Source organism: Asterias rubens, chromosome 5 (assembly GCF_902459465.1).
Source record: "Asterias rubens chromosome 5, eAstRub1.3, whole genome shotgun sequence".
In the NCBI taxonomy this organism is placed as follows: Eukaryota; Metazoa; Echinodermata; class Asteroidea; order Forcipulatida; family Asteriidae; genus Asterias; species Asterias rubens.
The window spans coordinates 9643573-9663367 of record NC_047066.1 but is presented as its reverse complement, the minus strand read 5'-3'; the positions used below and the strand labels follow the sequence as shown (position 1 = coordinate 9663367).

Sequence of the window (19795 nt, the reverse complement as noted above, 5' to 3'; positions counted from 1 at the left end):
TGACATGAAGTGTATATATTAGCTTCGATATTATTAAGTGTAAATTAACCAGATGGTTCAAACGAGGGGAAAATTATTTACAAAGAGGATGTGAGGATGCAGTGTATAACCCCACATATTGCATGCCTTTTTGTATTGGCAATTGCTGACATTTTTGAAGCAAACCAGCATCCATTCTGTTGTTGTTGAGATAACCAACAGTAAAAGCAAAATAAATAAGAAAAAAAAAAAATGATCAGTGCAAATTAAACATAAAAGGTTGGTATTTTGTGCACATCGCATCGGCTTTGTTTTTGGTGATGGCACTCGAAACAAGGAGCAGACATTTTTTTCACTTTTAATGTTCCTCTGCGGGAGTGAAGCTAGATTTTTTTTTATAAGGGTCAAGATTCCAGACGTAGTTTTTGAGAAAAAAGTTATTTTTTCCACTAATAAAATGTTTAATTTTGATTTCGATACCTCATAATTAGATTTTTAGGTCCCGAAATTTAGCATCTGAAAACACACAACTTCTTATGTGATAAGGGTATTTTTTCTGCCATTATTATCTCACATTTTCGACCACCAATTGAGGTATGTTAGTTGGGCATATGTTGAGATACACCAAGTGAGAAGACTGGCCTTTGACAATTTGCAAGTCCAATTAAACATGTCACTCAGAAGCATGGTTCAGTATAACAAACAAGACAGATAGAACATCTCAAGATTCCAGACTGATTCTCATTAATACTTTTTAGAAATCTATCCTGCATCCCGCAAGTGATATTGCTGCTACACAACAACAATTTAGCAGAGTAGATGGTGTAAGTTTCTTCTGAAGACAAGTAGAGTATACTGTTCGAAACATCGAGACCACACTCTGGCTCTTTCCAGAGCCACCACTCATACAAAAGAGATATTAAACATGGTTGTACCCGCAAGTTTACTATTTAGTATTTACAGTTACTTCTAATTTAGCAGAGGGTCGACGATCCCTTTAAATTCCATTTTGGTATGAATTGACAAGTGATCAAACCACGCTGTTCCTTATTGGATTCTACTATTGACTCATTTTTTGTCCTGATCCACCTTGTGCTGACGCAAACGTAAAGAAAAAAAACAAATTTGCAGACATTAGAAATCTTTAACACAATTTAAAGCTTGCTGCCCGAAAGAGGGAAACAAAAATCAAACATCGGTGGGCGTCCCAAATTAAATTAGACGACTCCGTGATTTATAGGCGCTGGACACTATTGGTAATTACTCTAAATAATTTTTAGCATAAAAACTTTACTTGGTAACAAGCAACGGAGAGCTGATGATAGTATAAAACATTGTGAGAAACCGCTCCCTCTGAAGTAACGTAGTTTTTGAGAAAGAAGTAATTTTCCACTAATAAAATGTTTGAATTGGATTTCGATACCTCAGAATTAGATTTTTAGGTTCCGAAATCAAGCATCTGAAAACACACAACTTCCTATGTGATAAGGGTATTTTTTCTGCCAGTATTATCTCACATTTTCGACCACCAATTGAGTTGGAATTTTCACAGGTATGTTAGTTGGGCATATTATGTTGAGATACACCAAGTGAGAAGACTGGCCTTTGACACATACCAAGAGTGTCCAGTGTCTTTAAACATGTCAGTCAGAAGCATGGTATCAGTATAACAAACAAGACAGAATGGAACATCTCAAGGAACCCGAAGACGGAATACTTTCCAAGGGGAAAAGACTTGAAGTCTGTCGATTAAAATACTTTTATCTTGAGACAGTGTGAATCAAATTACACTCTTAAGTCTCTCCTGCAAATTGGAGATACATTTTTCTGAGAAAAAAAATGGAGAATGGCTGATTCATTAATGTTACGGCACATGGGAATTCAAGTCTCTGTTGGGAAACAAGAAAGGAAAAGAAAAAGATACAGTAATGACAAGTGTGCGGCACCTAAATGCAGCCCGGGCCCTAAATGTAGCCTGACCTAAATGTAGCCCCAAACATGTACCTAAATGTAGCCCAGACCCAAATGTAGCCCTAAACATGTACCTAAATGTAGCCCAGACCTAAATGTAGCCCCAAACATGTACCTAAATGTAGCCCAGACCTAAATGTAGCCCCAAACATGTACCTAAATGTAGCCCAGACCTAAATGTAGCCCCAAACATGTACCTAAATGTAGCCCGGACCTAAATGTACCCCCTGCTACATTTAGGGCTCGGGCTACATTTAGGTGTCGCACAGACGAGTAATACATGTGGACAAATCATAAGTCAAGGGAACATAACAAAATTTGTTTGCTAACAAAACAGTGTAACAACCTTATGCAATCCTCCATATACATGAACTGACAAACATGTAGTTTGAGATCGATCGGGCATCTGGGTCACGAGAAAAATAGTGAATGTATGAGACATCAATTAAAATATAAATCATAAAACGCTCACGATACGCTCCAACACGGGATGTTACTTTTAATTGTTTCTCATCAACACTATTCAGACAAAAATATTTAAAGGGATGTGTCAATCGTAAAAAAAAAAAAAAAATTAAGGCAAAAGTTTATTCTTTCTAAAGTCTTTTTTTCTTGGTTCCCGCTGGAAAAAAATAAAATAAAAAAAAACGTCTGGAATTTGAGACACAAACACGGCTAGCAAAAGCTACAATTACACATTCTCATTTCCTGAAAACACAGAATTGTGTGATAATGTTAGAGGTAAAAACTATTATTATCGCCGGATTCTTTTTGTGAGCTGAGAACCAGGTGGCTGGGGCTATCTGCACCTGTCGCTGTGTAGTGTTAGAGTTTCCTTCTACCGGATAAGATTCAGATTCACCGGGATTTATACAATTGATCGAGACAGAGACCCAGTAGCCGATTTAAAGTGATGGGTTACATGAGATGGTGGGCAATCTGAGTTTGTGTTTATGACAGAATGATAGAGTTTCACGGGAGTATCAATAAAAGTTTTTCATAAAAAGAAACATTATTATTATTTTGTTGTTGTTAGGAAAACTGGGTTTTGTTAATGACAAAACGATTGCGTTTCAGGGGAGTAAAAAATAAATAAATAAAAAATAAACAATATTAAGAAATAAATTGAAATCTGGCGATTGCAAAACGAAAAGACACAATCTGATCGTATTTGTTGCCAGAATGTGTTCAGCAAACAGTTGTTGGTTTTCGTAAGCATTCACATGACGGAACAAGGAATTTGAAAAAGTTGATTTTTCATAAGCATTAAACACTGAATTTAAGCAGCAATAAATTTGATCTTTGTTTCTTAAGTTGAAGCACTTGGCACACCGTTGATAAGAAAACAGATATAATCTTAAACACGTATTTTGTTATTTTTGATGTTGCTTGTTTTACATATGGAACTCGGCAAAGCTCAAACAAGTGGTATTCATATGGCTATAGTATTATCGACTATGCTTGGCCAAACGGAAACCAGTTTTAACCGTTCAGGAAACAAAGTGTATCAACAAGTTAAATAAATAAATAATTTGGTTGTGCGCTAATCTGACATTTTTTTAAAACTAGTTCCGTGTCCATGTTGATATGGGATATAAAATTATTGTAACAACTCCGCAGGTTTTAAACCTTAATTCCCAGAGCTTTGACTTCAAATAATCTCCGGTTTTTCACAGATTATTGTCGTACTACATTTTTCAATCAATACTTGATCCTTTATCAGTCAATACACCGTGAAAGTTAATTCAACAACTGTGGGTGTTCATTTTATTTTCTGTCCTAAAACCCTTATCTCTGTTGTGACAAGATTTCATATTACATGTATCATCGCTTTTTGCTACGGCACTCTTGGTTTAATTTCCGTTTTTCCGCGTACATGACTCCTGAGTTACTGAGGATTAATGAATTCCGCTGCGAAAACAAAATACAAAGTTGCTCATGATACGCCATTGCAAGTCAATCCTCCACACCTTTCGGTAAACCATGCCACAGCAAGATACCTGTGTTTTCAAGAGAGCGCAAGAAATTGGTTTAATGTTTTTAGTTTTTTCCTTCTTCTCGGGGATTTAGTGGCGTGGTTGTTCTGTTTATTGCGCTGGACCAAATACAAAGGTCTGGTGTTGCCAGAGTGTGCAATCGCCTCCCTGCAATGTCACTTGTGCCCTTGAGCAAGACGCCAATAAATTTGCCCTTCGGATGGGACGTTAAGGGCACTGAACACAATTGGTAGAATACTCAAAATAAATGTTAGCATACTTACAAGAACGAGCAATGGAGTATAAATTGACAAGTCTAAATTATTGTGAGAAACGGCTCACTAAAAAGTAAAGTGTTTTTTGAGAAAGAGGTAATTTGTCAACCAAATACTATTAAAAGACTTTACTAAAAGATTGTTGCAGTTGAGTTGAACATCATTCCCTCAATAAGCTACGAACTTAATATGCAAGAAAAGGTTGGCGGTAACACCATGTGAATGTCTCTGTGTAATGTTGACACTGAGAACCGGTGATTGACAATTACGAATAAGGGCAATTTTGACGAACTGGTGGAACTAGGGCAAATCATGTGGGTAAATGGTCTTACACACAACACCCATAGGAAGGAAAATGTAAGATGTTGTTGGAAGAAAAAAAATCAACGGTAAAAAAAATTGTTTGAAGAAAGAAAAATCATATTGTAATTGTATTATTTTTTTATATTTTATCTGGCGACATTTTGATGAATGTCTGAAACGCCTTCCAGTAGCAATCCTTCAAGACATTATTGTATTCAAGAAGGTGACCTCAGAAATTCCCTTTCATTTCTGAAGCAAAATTGCAGACATCGTTCGGTGAAGTGTTTTCCTTTATCACATTAGGATTACTACAGATTTTTCCTCTTCCTTCCTTCAAATTCGAAGTAATTTTCCGGAAGTAAACCATGGATAAATAACACAGAAAAATCTTCAAATTTTCAGCATCACCGGCATCAGAATTACAGACTGGGACAAAGACTTGTTGAGTCTGGAGAGTCGAACGAAGACAACAAGAAACAAAACGTGTAGAGCGGTCAGTAACACAGTCTTTAGAAGGGCTGGCGTCAATTTCAACAAACTCTTCCTATAACTTAAGATTCATCTTGACCCAAGGATGACTTAAGTTCAATTTCCATAGACGTTAGGATACATTGAACCCATCCTAAGTTAGGACGAGTTACTCGTCCTACCTTGAGACAGGATTAATCTTGGCGTTTCGTGAAATCGACTGCAGGTTACATCAGGCAGGCAATGGTTTTCCGCCTTTGATGATCAACAACCACACAATGTATCACACAGAGTATGTCATGAAAAATATATCTGGCTGTCTGGTGACGATCGCAGATTTGATCTTTAAGTTACTATGGGTCACATTACAGACAATATCCGGCCAAAGCTAGTTCTAGCCAGACCTAAGCAGTTTTACAATAGGATGTTTCGAGGACTAGTTTTGGTGTGACCAAGCCTTAATAGATCACAACTTCAACATTTCTCAGCCTCAACGGAATATCAAACTGCAATACAACAAAATGGCACGGCAAAGATATTCAACATATTGGGGTTAATGGCCAAGTGCTATTATGACCGAGTTCTTGCTAGTCGTTCAGCAGTGTGGAAATATCAAGTGGGTACTCAGGCCCTTACAGACTCTTGTTAATTTAAGATAATCGTTTCAAGTCCATCTAAGAGCGGGAATCCATTCTGATCACCTTTGAATTATAACTACCAATTAATATTCATTGCCTTTGAAAAAGGTCAGATACCGTCCTACTTCTCTAAGCAGATTTATTTTGTCTTCTTCCTGGAGACGTCGGGTTGTTTAGACCAATGAATAATTTAGCTCTAAGTTGTTACATCCATGTATCAGCACTACCATTATACACCTGGGATAAGAGGAACAATTATGGTTAAAGGCAGTGGACACTCAAAATAGTTATTAGCATAAAACATTACTTGGTAATGAGTAATAGGGAGAGGTTGACAGTATAAAACATTGTGAGAAACGGCTCCCTCTGAAGTGACGTAGTTTTCGAGAAGGAAGTAATTTTCCACGAATTTGATTTCGAGACCTCAAGTTTAGAAGTCTCAAAATCAAGCATCTGAAAGCACACAACTTCGTGTGACCAGGGTGTTTTTTCTTTCATTATTATCTCGCAACTTCGATGATCAATTGAGCTCAAATTTTCACAGGTTTGTTATTTTATGCATATGTTGAGATACACCAAGTGAGAAGACTTGTCTTTGACAATTACCAATAGTGTCCAGTGTCTTTAAGTGCCTTGCTCGGAACGCAATAATAGTAATAAAACCAACACTCGTATAATACAGCCATAAGAATTCGATACGGAACAACAAGTAGGCGAACGGTACCCATGCATAGTTTCGACAAACAAGGAACCCATAATTTGCTGAAAACTGCAGATAAGTCTTGTCTACATATTGATGCTTTACCCTTTTAAGACATGCACTTTCGCACAGCTTATTATCATTTTGTATTTATTGGACAATTCCGACAAGAAAACCCACAAAAAACACACAATACCCGATGCTTTACAATTTGAACGGTTTCATTTGAACGGCATTATCGCAATACTGCTGGTTACGTTGTATTTATTTAGAACCTAGGCAGCGTATAGGTTGGTGTTACCCACAAGCTTTCAATCAATCGCTGCAAGCTACCTTATTGAACGCGTCATTCTACGATTAGTCAGCACCCAATAAACAAATATCACCAAATTGGTTCCCCTACTCATGCCTCATTTACCAACAAACACTGCAACAACTGGGAGTAGAACAAATAAACTACAACAATGTCTATGCTGAGTAATTAGGCCGTTGGTTATGTGGCTAATGAAACAATGGTGCATCGTTGGATATAAATAATTTACATCAGTGCCCCAGAGCCTTGATGGAAGAGGGAACATTTAGATGAGGAAGTTTCCTCGCATGATCGAATCTCTCACCCATGTTACACGAGGCATTTTACAGGTCAGTTCCAGGCAATCCCAATGAAGATCAGGCATAAACACTTAAATGTTCACACATTGTTCTTAAAGGGATCGTTTGACATTGTTTGGAAATGACCCATGTGCTACCAAAGTGGTCCACCTGTAGCATGCACTGCAGTTGGTTGCCTCCAAGTTGACTGTAAAAGTTGCCTCGCTTGACACCAATCTAACCTAACATAACGACGTCACCCATCCGCCATCTTAGATTTAATATACGTTGACGTACTTTTGTTGAGTATCGTATGACATTAATTGAAAAATGTGCTACAAAAGTGGTGTTTTTACATGCACTGCAGTTGGTTGCATCCAAGTTGCCTGCAAGAGTTACCTAGTGTGACAAGGCCCTAAGAATTTAAAACTCTCCGTTATACCCAGAACTGAACTTTGTCCACTCAAGATGTCCAGACAAATGAACTCTGAGAAAAGGTAAAAACAAAAAAAGATGCAGAAAAAAAAATAGAAAGAAAGGAGAGTCAACCCTTTGCACTTGCTTCATGCCTTTGAGACGAAGAGAAACAAGCAATCAAAGCTCGGTTGGAATAGAAAAGGAGGAGCAGTTGTGTAACTTGAGATGTGTGCGTCGTCATCTTGTAATAATATTTGCAAAGTGACATTTGATTTAAGAAAGAAAAAGAAGACAGTCGACGGAAACAAAAACTGCCACAAGATTGGAACTTGAGTATAGGATGTTTGGGGAGGGCGGCCCAAGCAAGGGTATTGACTATACAAGAAGAAACAAGGGGTACAAGTTAACTGTCTGAGTAAAGAGAGGGTAACATCTAACAATATTTATAAAATGCATCAAATGGAATCAAAGGTGAAGATACGGGAACTGAGCTCTACCCATCAGATACGTATCAGCAACACTTGCTTGTCAAATATCGTGGTGTTTATGACGTCACTGTACATTGAGCTTCCCATCTCGCGCTAAGCGCTGTACCCTTAACATAGGCAGTGATGGGAACAAGATGGGGGAGATGGGTTAACTTTGCTGTTTGGTGAGTTGAGATTAACGATCGCGACACTTGTGTCCTTCAGCAAGACACTTCAACATGATTGCTTCGTAAAGTTGGGATGGCTAGTGCTTTCTGCTCTACCAGCCATGCTTCTAATAGCCCAACCCTACATCCGTATGGACTGTAAAGGGGGTAACCCTGTTAAAGCCCCAAGAGAAGATGGCAACGGCCCCTGGAAAAATAGGGTATTGAAACCCACTCCCTGAAGTGGCCTTCAGGCCTTGTGTGTCTGGTGACTTGCATGAACAAGAGGGGAAAAAGGAAGATACTCGTTTGTTAATCACTCTTACAAGAAATGCCAATACAAATCTTACTTGGTAATAAGCCTGCAACGGCTTTAGATATGTATAGCATTTTAACAAACAGTTCACTTCGGTGTAATGCGGCTATAGAAAGATGTCAGATTTTATCTACTGTCGGTAAGTCTCTCAGATTGTGCGTAGACATATTCAATCCGGATTTTCTGCGATATCTCAAGAACGCCACCATTAAGTTTTCACACGTTCGTTTTGTTGTATACATTAAACAATTTTTGTATAGGCCTATAGAAACATCTACACTTACACAATATTACAACAATCCAAACACCAAAAGGCATACTTTGCTTTTGAATCAAAATGCTCTGAGACTATGTTCCGAGCATAAATGATTAATGGAATTTCAAAGAAGCAATTTAGGTTGGCAGGGCAATGACTCACTCAGACGTATTTAATGTATTGATGCATTCCTGACTGTAAAGATATTCCCAAAAAAAAAAAAAGGAATTAAAGAATCCTTGTAAAAGATAATTATGAATTATGTATTGGATTTCGTAATCCTCCCTTCGTTATGATTACAACCTCTTAACTAAAGAGACATTCAAAGGAAATATGTTTCACATTAAGTTTTTTCCACATTATCTCCGGGCGTTGCAAGGCTTTTTTTAGACAGGTTTTTAAAATTGCAGTTTATTTCGTTACGAGACTGATTTATAAAACACCTTCAAACGGTTGAAAAGGTGCTGCGATGCATTCAGAAGTAACTGATTAAGGCATGTGACTTGTAAACCGCCCCCAATAAAAAAAAAAACAAGATAAGAAAAAAAATTCATAAGGACCCCATCTATCACTGAAAAGTGACTGCATCGAAAAATAGCTACCGGGCAATCTCGGTGGTCTAGTTGGTATGACATTGCTCTAGAATTGCAAGGGTCGTGGATTCGAATCCCACCCGAGTAAAATGCCTGTGATTTTTTTCACAGGACTCGGGGAAGTACTGAGTATACAGTGCTACACACATCGGTGTGTATGGGTAAAACCAAAAATTAATATTCTTTATCCCGATGCAAATTTAACATCTATTAAATCGTTTGCAGTACCCGCTGCTAAAACTTTGGATTCGAACTGCCTCTAGCTACCGGGCAATCTCGGTGGTCTAGTTGGTATGACATTGCTCTAGAATTGCAAGGGTCGTGGGTTCGAATCCCACCCGAGTAAAATGCCTGTGATTTTTTTTTCACAGGACTCGGGGAAGTACTGAGTATACAGTGCTACACACTTCGGTGTATATGGGTAAAACCAAAAATTAATATTCTTTATCCCGATGCAAATTTAACATCTATTAAATCGAAAAATGAATTTGGCCAATTTGAGCACATCTTCAACAGTGCATACGGTGCTGAGAAGTTTTCTGCAAGTAAAACAAGCATTCTGCAAGTAAAACAAGCACTAATAGTTTGTGCCAATTGGTGTGGCACGACCAGGAACCGAACCCGAACCCCAGGGCTTGAGTCCCGTGCACTTGACCATCGATCACGACACTCCAACATGAGACTTGTAGGGGGGTTGGATAGGGAAATACATTCTCTTCAATAAATATCACACATAATCAGACTTGAAGCCAAGTCTACAAACAGTGCAGAAGGTTTTGGGGTGTTTTCTGCAGGACAAAGTACTCATAGACAAGCTCAAGAACGCGACAATGGACCCGAACTTAAACACCTGAGCTTAAGCCCAGTACACTTGACCGCTTGACCACGAATGAGATTCAGGATAAAAATAAATCCCGTTCAAAAAACATCATACAAACAAACTTGAAGGCAAGTTAGTTACTCAGAATATACTAAAAGGAAAGAAGGACAAAAGTACTTCAACAGGTGTAACATGATCATCACATAACAGCCTCTTTGTGTTGACATTATTTTATGTATGTAATTTGTTAGGGGTGGACAATGGGAGGAAAATTGTCACTAATCAGCTCCTGATAAAGTACATACAATTTTTTTAAAATTATAACCAGGTGCACCGTGAGGTTAAACAAAGGCAAAATTGAGTTGAAACTTCAGTCGCAAGTGAAGTTATTTAGAATATACTAAACAGAAAGAAGGAGTACTTCCAAAGTGAATAACTATTAACTCATAACTGCATCTGTCTGTTTACACTCTTTTCTGTATCTCATTTATTTGAGGTGGATAATTGGAGAGAAAATCCTCACGAAGTCACCTCTAAATAAGGTACTTAAGAACGTTATTGTATACCAAGTGCACCATCATGGGAAAACATGACAAAATTGATTTGAAACTTCAGTCGAAAGTGAAGTTACTCAGAGTATACTAAACAGAAAGAAGACAAAAAGTACTTCAAAAAGTGAATAACTATCAACCCATAACTGCATGCCTCTGTCTGTTTACACTCTTTGCTGTATCTAATTTATTTGGAGGTGGATAACGGGAAGAAAATCCTCATGAAATAACCTCTTTATGAGGCTTTATCAGGTGCACCCAGAGGTAAAAAAAAAAGGGCAAAATTGAGTTGAAACTTCAGTCGCTGAGAGATGGCGAAGGATGACAAGCAGCGATATCGATTGATCATGCCCACACATTCATTAACACATAAAGTGCGTGCGAACTCCTCGACACCTTTTGAGTAGCATAATGACATTTGATACTGATTTCTGAAGCTGGCCTGTTAAAGAATTGTCACCCTTTCTGTTTAACAGGGACGCTTTTACTTCTCACTTCGGTATGGATGAATACAGTAATCCCTCCCGTGGGTTTGATCTCATACGGCAATTTTCTTATGATAGTGTCACAACTGTCAGACGGACCTGGGCAGTGTTTTGCTCAAAAGGTCTCTCTGGCAATATAAAGAAAGAAACGAAATAAAATGATAAAATAAAGGTCACTTATGGAAGCGTGGAAACTGGCTATTTAAAAACACTCCACAATAAAAGCGAATGAGCAAAGTTTAATTGCTTCTTTTTCAGCGTGGTCAATAAAGCTGAGAAGGTTTCAACAATTAAAAAGCGTATAAAATAGCACCTACTTTGAGCAAAACAAAAGAAAACACGACAGAATGGAAGCCTTGGCAGTGGCTAAGGCTAGACAACAAGTGTCTACTCAACAGCATTGCCCTAGAAGCCATTCAGCTAGCTAGCATTAGCAATAACAGAAGTCACATCATCTCCTACACAAGCAACAAAATAATTCAAACTTTAGAGCTGCCAACATTTGCATCTTGCAATCAGGAAGAAATTGGCCAACAATCAGCAAGATATATAGAATTACATTCAATATAGGGGTAACACTTCAACAATCAGGAACACTTTAAAATGTTACCATCAAAACATGGAAGGATTTCAACTCATGAGAGTTGTGAAAAACTGTGTGAAAACACCATCAACGAACAAAAAACCTGGCTAGTTGCCAGGCTGATATATCAACCGAAGGAGAACACAAAGGAAAACCAGAGAAGAAGAAGAAGAAAACAAAACCAGAAAACCCCCAATGATGATCCCAAAGGGATGATGCGATGAAAACAAGATTGACACATGACGCAGACATTTGAAGACGTCCCATGCAAAACCAAACTATAACAACAGCTCAAAAGGACATCATGAGAACTAATTGACAACAAAGAGGAAACAACATCTAGCATTTTCAAAACACCTCCACCAAGTGAGTTAAAATAAACCACAATGTTGAGGGAAACGAGGGAACAAATGTACGGTTTCGCTCGAGAAAGAATGCTTATTACGCCACATTCCCAGGGAGCTAACTGGATGTCGACACAACTGAGATCTCAACAATGGTTATTTGCAAACAATTTCAATGCATCTCTTTCGTTTCTAGGCAGTAAACATTACTTAGACAGACACATTTTGAATGATGGGGAAACAACAGAAAGTTACGGAAAACCCAAGAGTAATCAACTTTTTCTAGCTTTGGCTGGAAAGGTAAATGTCAAATAGGAGCAAAATCGAAAGAAAATTTCAAAGGGGAAGGATGCTACATTGTAGGGTCCGATCTTGGGCTAATTTTTATCCAGAAATTTTGATTTGAGTTTTAAAAAAATTTGGGTTTTTTTCGCGTGCAAAATGTACTACAAACAAGTTCGTACAGCCAACAAGTTTGAAAGTTGCATTTTTTGTGCAATGTATGTGGCATCGTGCGAAAAGTAAGAGAAAAAACATCATCTGTCCTTGAAAGAACAACATAAACAATACAATTTCTTTTTAATAAGTGAGCCATACTAAAAAATATAACGAATATTGAAACCAATTTGTTTTTTATCCAAGTTATTTACCTGCATTTGCTCATTGAAAACCCTAAAAAAAAGATGATAAGATAAAGAAGACAATAGCGTCTCGTTCAACTGTAGAGCAACAACTAATGAGACCATCGAGAGAGAAAGGGCATTCTAATTGACAACAGGAATTGTCAAGTTCTGAAGTGTGTGTCCCACACCAATCAGGTAAGTATGTCTGCATCAGCCTCACCACCTCTTGAAGAATGCCCTTCAGCACGTCTTCAAGACCACAGGGAATGCATTCCACTGTCCTTAGGCAAATCCCCTGATGTGACACCTCTAGAAGGTACGCATCTCACATATGATGAGGGGCAGGGTGTAAAGAGAAGCGTCACCGTGCTTGAAGGGCTCCCTGTCTACCGCCTTTAAAGGCAATGGACACATTTGATAAATGTCAAAGACTAGTTTTCTCACTTGGTGTATCCCAAAATATGCATCAAATAACAAACCAGTTATCGAAGTTGCTTTCAGATGCATAAAGACTTCATTATTATTGGAGAAATTACCTATTTCTCAAAATCTACGTTACTTCAGAGGGAGCCGTTTCTCACAATGATCTATACTATCAATAGTTCTCCATTTGCTCGTTACCAAGTAAGTGTTTATACTAACAATTATTTTGAGTTTTCACTAATAGTGTACAGTGCCTTTAAGGAGGTTAGAGGTCTTCATTAATAATGCCTCCTCCACTGGGGTTGGTTTCTCCAGGTTAGGTGATCGCGATTCAAAACAGCCACTTCAACTCTTTTGATTACCGTGAATGTACTTTGTAGTTCCTATATACACATCGAACAGATGGTCTTTATTCCACTTGCAAAGACCTTTTTTTCTTCTACATAAAACGACCACCAGTTTTTTTTTCAATCTAAAGCTTTAGACCTTCCGGCTGTGAAATATTCGGTTTGAATCCTTTTCTCCACGGTGAGGATTGTTTCATTGATTAAGATTGAATCTTGGAATTAGCGTCTTCCGTTGTGTACGTCATTTCCGGCTAACTTTGTCCTAAGAGGTGTTCCTAGACATTATTAAAATGACTTAAGAATACTTTCAAATGTAGGCATTGATTTCGTTGACGTCATAATGCCGCCATGGACACCTGAGCACGCGCGGTGAGCAGAATGAGGCAACGAACAACCTTTTTTTACTTCCAGCCAATGAAGCTCTACTAAAATGACATCATGTACATAAAGATCTATTGAATGGAAAAACTTCCAAAATCCCTTCGCCCAATTTTCAATTATTTATTTACAATGTTTACCTTCGTCTGAACAACGCTTTCTCACTGTGGCCATTTACAAATACAAACATTACAAATAAAGCATCCAACTATAGACACCATAAAATCACATGAAATAATATTTACAAACACAATATAAAAAAATAAAAAAATAAAATAAAAATAACACAACTTTCTAATAGATTTAAAGAAGTGCTAAAATCTAGGCTAGAAAGAAGAAATCAGATCAACGATTTCGACTGAAGAGTTGTCAAATCATCAGTGAGTGACAGAACCTTGATTCAGACAGTCTAGAGAGTGGGAAGATAACTACATTAGATCACTACAAATGGTGAATCAACTAACAACTTCAGTACTTCTTAATTTTCTAGAGACAAGATACCCTTAGAGCGGCCTGTGACTCAATATACATAACACACAAACAAACACCTCTCAGGCAAAACTCAAATGAACATCATGTTATCCACTACCTGCACAGGGATTTAAGTGTACACAGATGACCGTATTAAGGTAGAAGTATTTCTAAAACATTTAGTTAAGGGAAGGAAAGCTCTTCATATCAACAATAAAAGGGAAAAGAAGAGAAACTCACAGTTAAAAAAATCATTTCAAGTCAGCACCAAGTGCATGCAAGACTTTCAACAAACTGTTAAATTTTCTGACAAGGATAAAAACATCAACATTGGAGTTAGGGTTGTAAGAGGTGGATGCAATAAATAGAGGAATGTATAGGAATGAAGACATTGTGCATCAGTTGTCATTAGATTACCCAAAATGTACTTTTGGGTTTGTGTGCCGATTACTACGTGCACGGTTGAGCTGCGTGTCAACAGTTAACAATCAGAGACGCAGCTCTGAGCCGCTCTGTGCGGGTGGGATGGGACGTGAGGGAGAACGAGACCTTGCGTATGTGACTATAGTTATGCAGTGCAAGCTTTGGGTTGTCACATTGTGGAGACAGCTATAAAGGCAATTGATTCGCTTCCCCTTGAAGAGTTTTTAGAAAAAGGTCAACCATTTGCCGTGAATAGAGTGCTTTGCCCAAATACACTCTAAGAATTCCCGAGTCAGAATTGAGTAAAAACGTAAGACCCAGAAATTGGTCAAACTGGGACCCGGTATTATTTGGACCCGGGAGTTTTTGGAATGTACAAGAGAGAAGTATTAGAGCATGGAAACATGTTCTGACGGGTGTAAAATAGTTCCTATGGTAACAAAAATGCTGATCACGTCAATTTCACACAGCGGCTTTTGGAGAGTAGTTGACTGAGCACGAAGCAGCTTTGCTTACCAGATTAACGTCACCACCCAAAAAGAACCATGTCCAGTGCCCGGTTGTTTCACTGGCTCCCTGTTTATAGTTTTTTTTTTAAAGCAGAAACCTGTTATGCGAAGAGGTGATTTCACGCAAAAATGGTTGAGCAAAAATGTGACGCTGTTGCACAATGTCAAGAGAGGGCGGTGCAGACTTTAGGGAAAAGGGAGTAAACCGGGGAAAGCTACGACCACGGGAGTTTTAAGTTATATTTTATGTCTTGGGTGTGGATATTAGTCCGCCTTACAAACTCACCGTCTCAGATCCATCAAAATCAATACAGCTCACTTTTTCCTTCACGAAAAATAATGACAAAGTTCAAAATACACTTGGTTTGATAAATTTCACTTTGCTTTTAACCTCTTCAGATGAAACAAGTGTGTCGAGGTAATATATCAAATCACAAAAAGGAATTCAAGTGGGTCCAGATCTCCATGTTTATGGAGCGGTGTCCTTCTTTTCAAAACACCCTTGGCTGCTTATTACAAATCATGGCATCCATTTCCTTTAATGTTTACTTTTCTTCTAATTGCATTTCCCACAAGTTATTACCAGACAGATTTGATATTTGTTTAAAGGCAGTGGACACTAATGGTATTTGGTAACCCAAAATAATTATCATTATAAAACCTGAATTGGTGACGAGTAATGGAGAGAGGTTGATGGTATAAACCATTGTGAGAAACGGCTCCCTCTGAAGTGACATAGTTTTCGAGAAAGATGTAATTTTCCACGAATTTGATTTCAAGACCTCAAGTTTAGAACTTGAGGTCTCGAAATCAAGCATCTGAACGCACACAACTTCGTGTGACAAGGGTGTTTTTTAAATTTCATTATCTCGCAACTTCGACGATCGATTGAGCTCAAATTTTCACAAGTTTGTTATTTTATGCATATGTTGAGATACACCTAGTCTTTGACAATTACCAATAGTGTCCACTGTCTTTAAGGGCACAGGGTAAATAATCAGTTCAGTTTTCAGTTTTTTGAACTGTGAATACGAATAAAACAAATTAATCAAAATTCAATGACAGGTCCAAGCTTCATGAAATGTATTTTTTTCCCACCGAATCCCTGTTCCCTAAAAAATTATAAAAATTAATATAAAAATAAATGAACACAACTGCAAAATGAAGATATAAACAAACAGTTCATTTCTGCCAGAAGTCTGCCAGAAGTCGAATAAATACCCATCTCCTTTATCTAAAAAAAGGGTAAGGTTTGAGAGCGCGTTTTAACACTCAATGAATTCCAGAGGTGTGCCGTTCACACCTTAACTAAACATACTTTTGAAGGTCACTATCTCAGAGATCCCTTGATACAAAATCTCAAGCATCTAGCTTTTCTCGGTCACCGAGGTGCTCTGAGCTTTGTCGCTTGAAGTGCTATACTTCCTCAAATGGGGACATTTTAGAAAAGGTGTTGAGCATACTTGATGAGTTTAAAGGGGAAACAAATTGCATACAGGCAAATGCAAAAACTACCCCCCAAAAAACGAAGTCAAGATGCTTTGTTCAACTCATTTACCAGAGAAAATGTTCCATCGTGAATCATTTATATCAACAAAATCACCTGATATTTAAATCAAAATGTTGTTGTTCATTGTTGGTGGTGTTCAGAAACAACTTGTTTTGGGGTATAGTTAAAACGTGTCAAATGTATATAGTGTATAAGGTGTTTTCCTTTCTTGTGACCTTATACATGTATAAACATTTATGAAATAAAAAAAATGGGAAATTGTTATTATCATTATCTGATTGTAAATGTAAGATGTTTTGATTTAAGCCAATTCCAATAGACCACTACCTCTATATACTACCTATACACACATCAGATCATTTTGAAATGTTTGAAGGCGACTATGATTATAGTAAAGCATGGTTTTCTGACTTTTCTAATAGAAATTACTGCAGAGCGAAAACACAAGTATTTTTGAAGTGCCTATAATAACTAGCTTGCACCAATACTATTTCCCAACTAACATGTAAAGACCTTTTAAAACAGCAGCCACGTTGCTTTTGCTCAGAATTATAAAGGGACTTTTCCAAACCCCGTTTTCAGCTAGGGGCTCAGGCTCCAGTGGCTTGTTTGAAGCCCCGTACCAGAAATTAAAAGTTATCAAAATGGCTGAAAGGGCCTCAGTCACAAGTGACACCAATGCTGTTGTTTTGGAAATGGGCCCTGGTGTGACTGTGCTAGTCCAGCGTGTGTTGAACATTTGGGCCGAATAAGGCGCAAGAGTTTGTTACCTTCATACAGTGGTCCAAAAATACGCGCGTGACTTGCACGGTCTATTGCACTAGGCTTGCGTGTTGTCTCTTCACACATTTCTATACCTAAGGTGCAGAACTCAATAAGCTAACATACATTTTCTGCAATTTTTTCTTCCGCTTCGCCTTTTTGGAAGTTGAAGAATTGTGTTGATCGCTGAAGCTCGACCTTACGGAACTTAAATAAATAGTAAGGAAAATGAGCTGTTATTTCATTTGACACTGGGATTCCATGGAAACCTGGGAAAATCATGGAAAACCTGAGTAATCCTACATAACTTAGGAAATCTTGAAATGGCTCAGTAATCCATGGAACTTTCTGGATAATACTATGCAATTCTTTTAAATCCCCAAAAAACCTGGAAAACCATGAAAATCCAGGGATAACCTGGGGTACATGTGGTAATCCTGGAAAACCTATGGTACCTGCAGTTTATCCTGGAAAACCTGCAAGTTTATCATGGAAAAACTGTGGTAACTGCAGTTTATCATGGAAACCTGTGGTAACTGCAGTTTATCCTGGAAAACCTGCGGTTTATCGTGGAAAACCTGTGGTAACTGCAGTTTATCCTGGAAAACCTGCGGTTTATCATGGAAAACCTGCGGTACCTGCAGTCTATCCTGGAAAACCTGCACCTAGATAATCCTTCAAAACCACGGAAAACCGTCCTGGAGAACCAAGGAAACTAGGGAAATCCTAAGACATCTGGGAAAAAACCTGATACCTTTGCAGGGACTACATTTTGAGCTTGTATTTCATATTCAGGAACAAGGTTAGCACAATGGTTGGCCCAAACAGAAGTCTCATTGACTCTAGCAACGATCTTTGACCATTAATTAGTTCTTGGAATACATTGACATCCATGATTTGATCAACCCTTTACATGAAGGGTTCTAGATCTTGTCATTTTAAGGACGAACATTCTGAACTTTGGATAGGAATGATTGATCATTACCTTGTGCCTGATTCGTCAGATGCCGATGATAACACCCTGCGTCGACCCAAACGAGGCGTGGAGTCCAAGCTGCTTGTGCTGCCGCGGTAACTACGGGAAGAGTAGCGACGTTTATAGCGCGGATCGTAACTAGGGATGTCAACGTCACTATCAGAATCACTGAAATCAAACCAAATCACAGAAATCAAACCAAATCACAGAAATCAAACCAAATCACAGAAATCAAACCAAACCAAACCACAGAAATCAATTGATTCCACAGCAGGTAGTTTTTTCCTTCTTACAAAAGTGCAGTTGTTTTTTAGTCCACTTATCCTGCCTAACAAAAATTGCAATATGCAAACTGTAAGCAAATACCTTCCTATCAGACATCATTCTGTAGTTAATGCTGCAGATCAGGGCCCAATTTCATGGCTCTGCTTACTGCCGAATTCTGCGCTAAGATCACCATTCTCTGCTTACGTGCAAGCGCCGGATTTCTGTGCTTGCTGTGTGTAAGCGTAGAATACCTACATGTAGTTACGTGAAGTACACACGCGCACAAGCCAACATGTGCCGCTAACCCGTAAAATACCCTTGACGTAAGCACGGAATTCCCTGCTTCCGTAAGCGCGGATTCTCTGCTTATGGTAAGCTGAGCCATGAAATTGGGCCCATATAGTCTCTTGAAACAGTGCTCTCTGCAAGCCCACTCCTACACTCCTCTATGGGTATGGCATGGACAAATAACACAGGAACCTCTCAAGTAAGCAATTACCTTTCCAGATCACTATTATCATCATTCTGTAGTGCAAGCTGCAGATCAGGTATTCTCTTGAGACAAAGCTCTGTGCTAGCCCCCTCCTAATATAGTATGCCTATATATACAAATGTACAAATAAGCAATTACCTTCCTAGATCACTATCACTGTCATCATCATCATTCTGTAGTGCATGCTGCAGATCAGATATTCTCTTGAAAGCCAATTTCAGATCACTCTGTAGCTTTTCATTGCTCTCTTCCAGCCCTTCAATGGTAGATTCCTAAAGACAAAAATAAGGTGAAATTTAAGGTCAACAAAAAATCGATTAACACCAAACGTTACAACTGGCAGACGTTGTGAGTTCGAATCCCCACCGAGTAACAAGCATAACTGTGGTTAGTAAGTGTGGGTTTACCAGGACATGATGTGGATTATTTTCACAGGAGTGGGAATGCACTGCGTATATATACAGTGTTTAAACATTAACAAAACACACAAGCGTGGAATTCTTATAAACATTTAACATCTAAATGAAAAAACAACAACAATTTTCTAGCAATATTCTATTTTCAGCAAATTTATGGTCTCTCGAAGCTTTGTAAATCCAGGCACAGATGTCCGCTGCACGGGGCCTGTTTGTAGTGCTGTTTGTAATAAAATACAGTCTGAGCACTTCATATGTCTGGCTGTGGCAAAGTATAGCGACGTATTCTGACTGTGC

General features: G+C 38.3%; 1 long non-coding RNA gene and 1 other non-coding gene across 3 annotated transcripts in view; one reads left to right on the top strand and one right to left on the bottom strand.

The window, feature by feature from the left end:
* The window catches only part of LOC117290239, a 31094-nt gene extending 11735 nt beyond the window's left edge, over nucleotides 1-19359 (bottom strand). Inside the window, exons 1-3 of one of the 2 annotated variants that reach the window (XR_004519030.1) lie at nucleotides 19221-19359; nucleotides 18332-18490; nucleotides 15361-15399 (exon numbers count right to left, since the gene is read on the bottom strand). This is a non-coding gene — a long non-coding RNA (uncharacterized LOC117290239). The remainder of the gene's footprint in view (nucleotides 1-15360; nucleotides 15400-18331; nucleotides 18491-19220) is intronic. The other variant, XR_004519031.1, reaches the window with a different exon arrangement.
* Nucleotides 9391-9463, top strand: Trnas-aga. Its single transcript has one exon. It is a non-coding gene; the product is annotated as a tRNA-Ser (tRNA).
* Nucleotides 19360-19795: the final 436 nt, after the last annotated feature.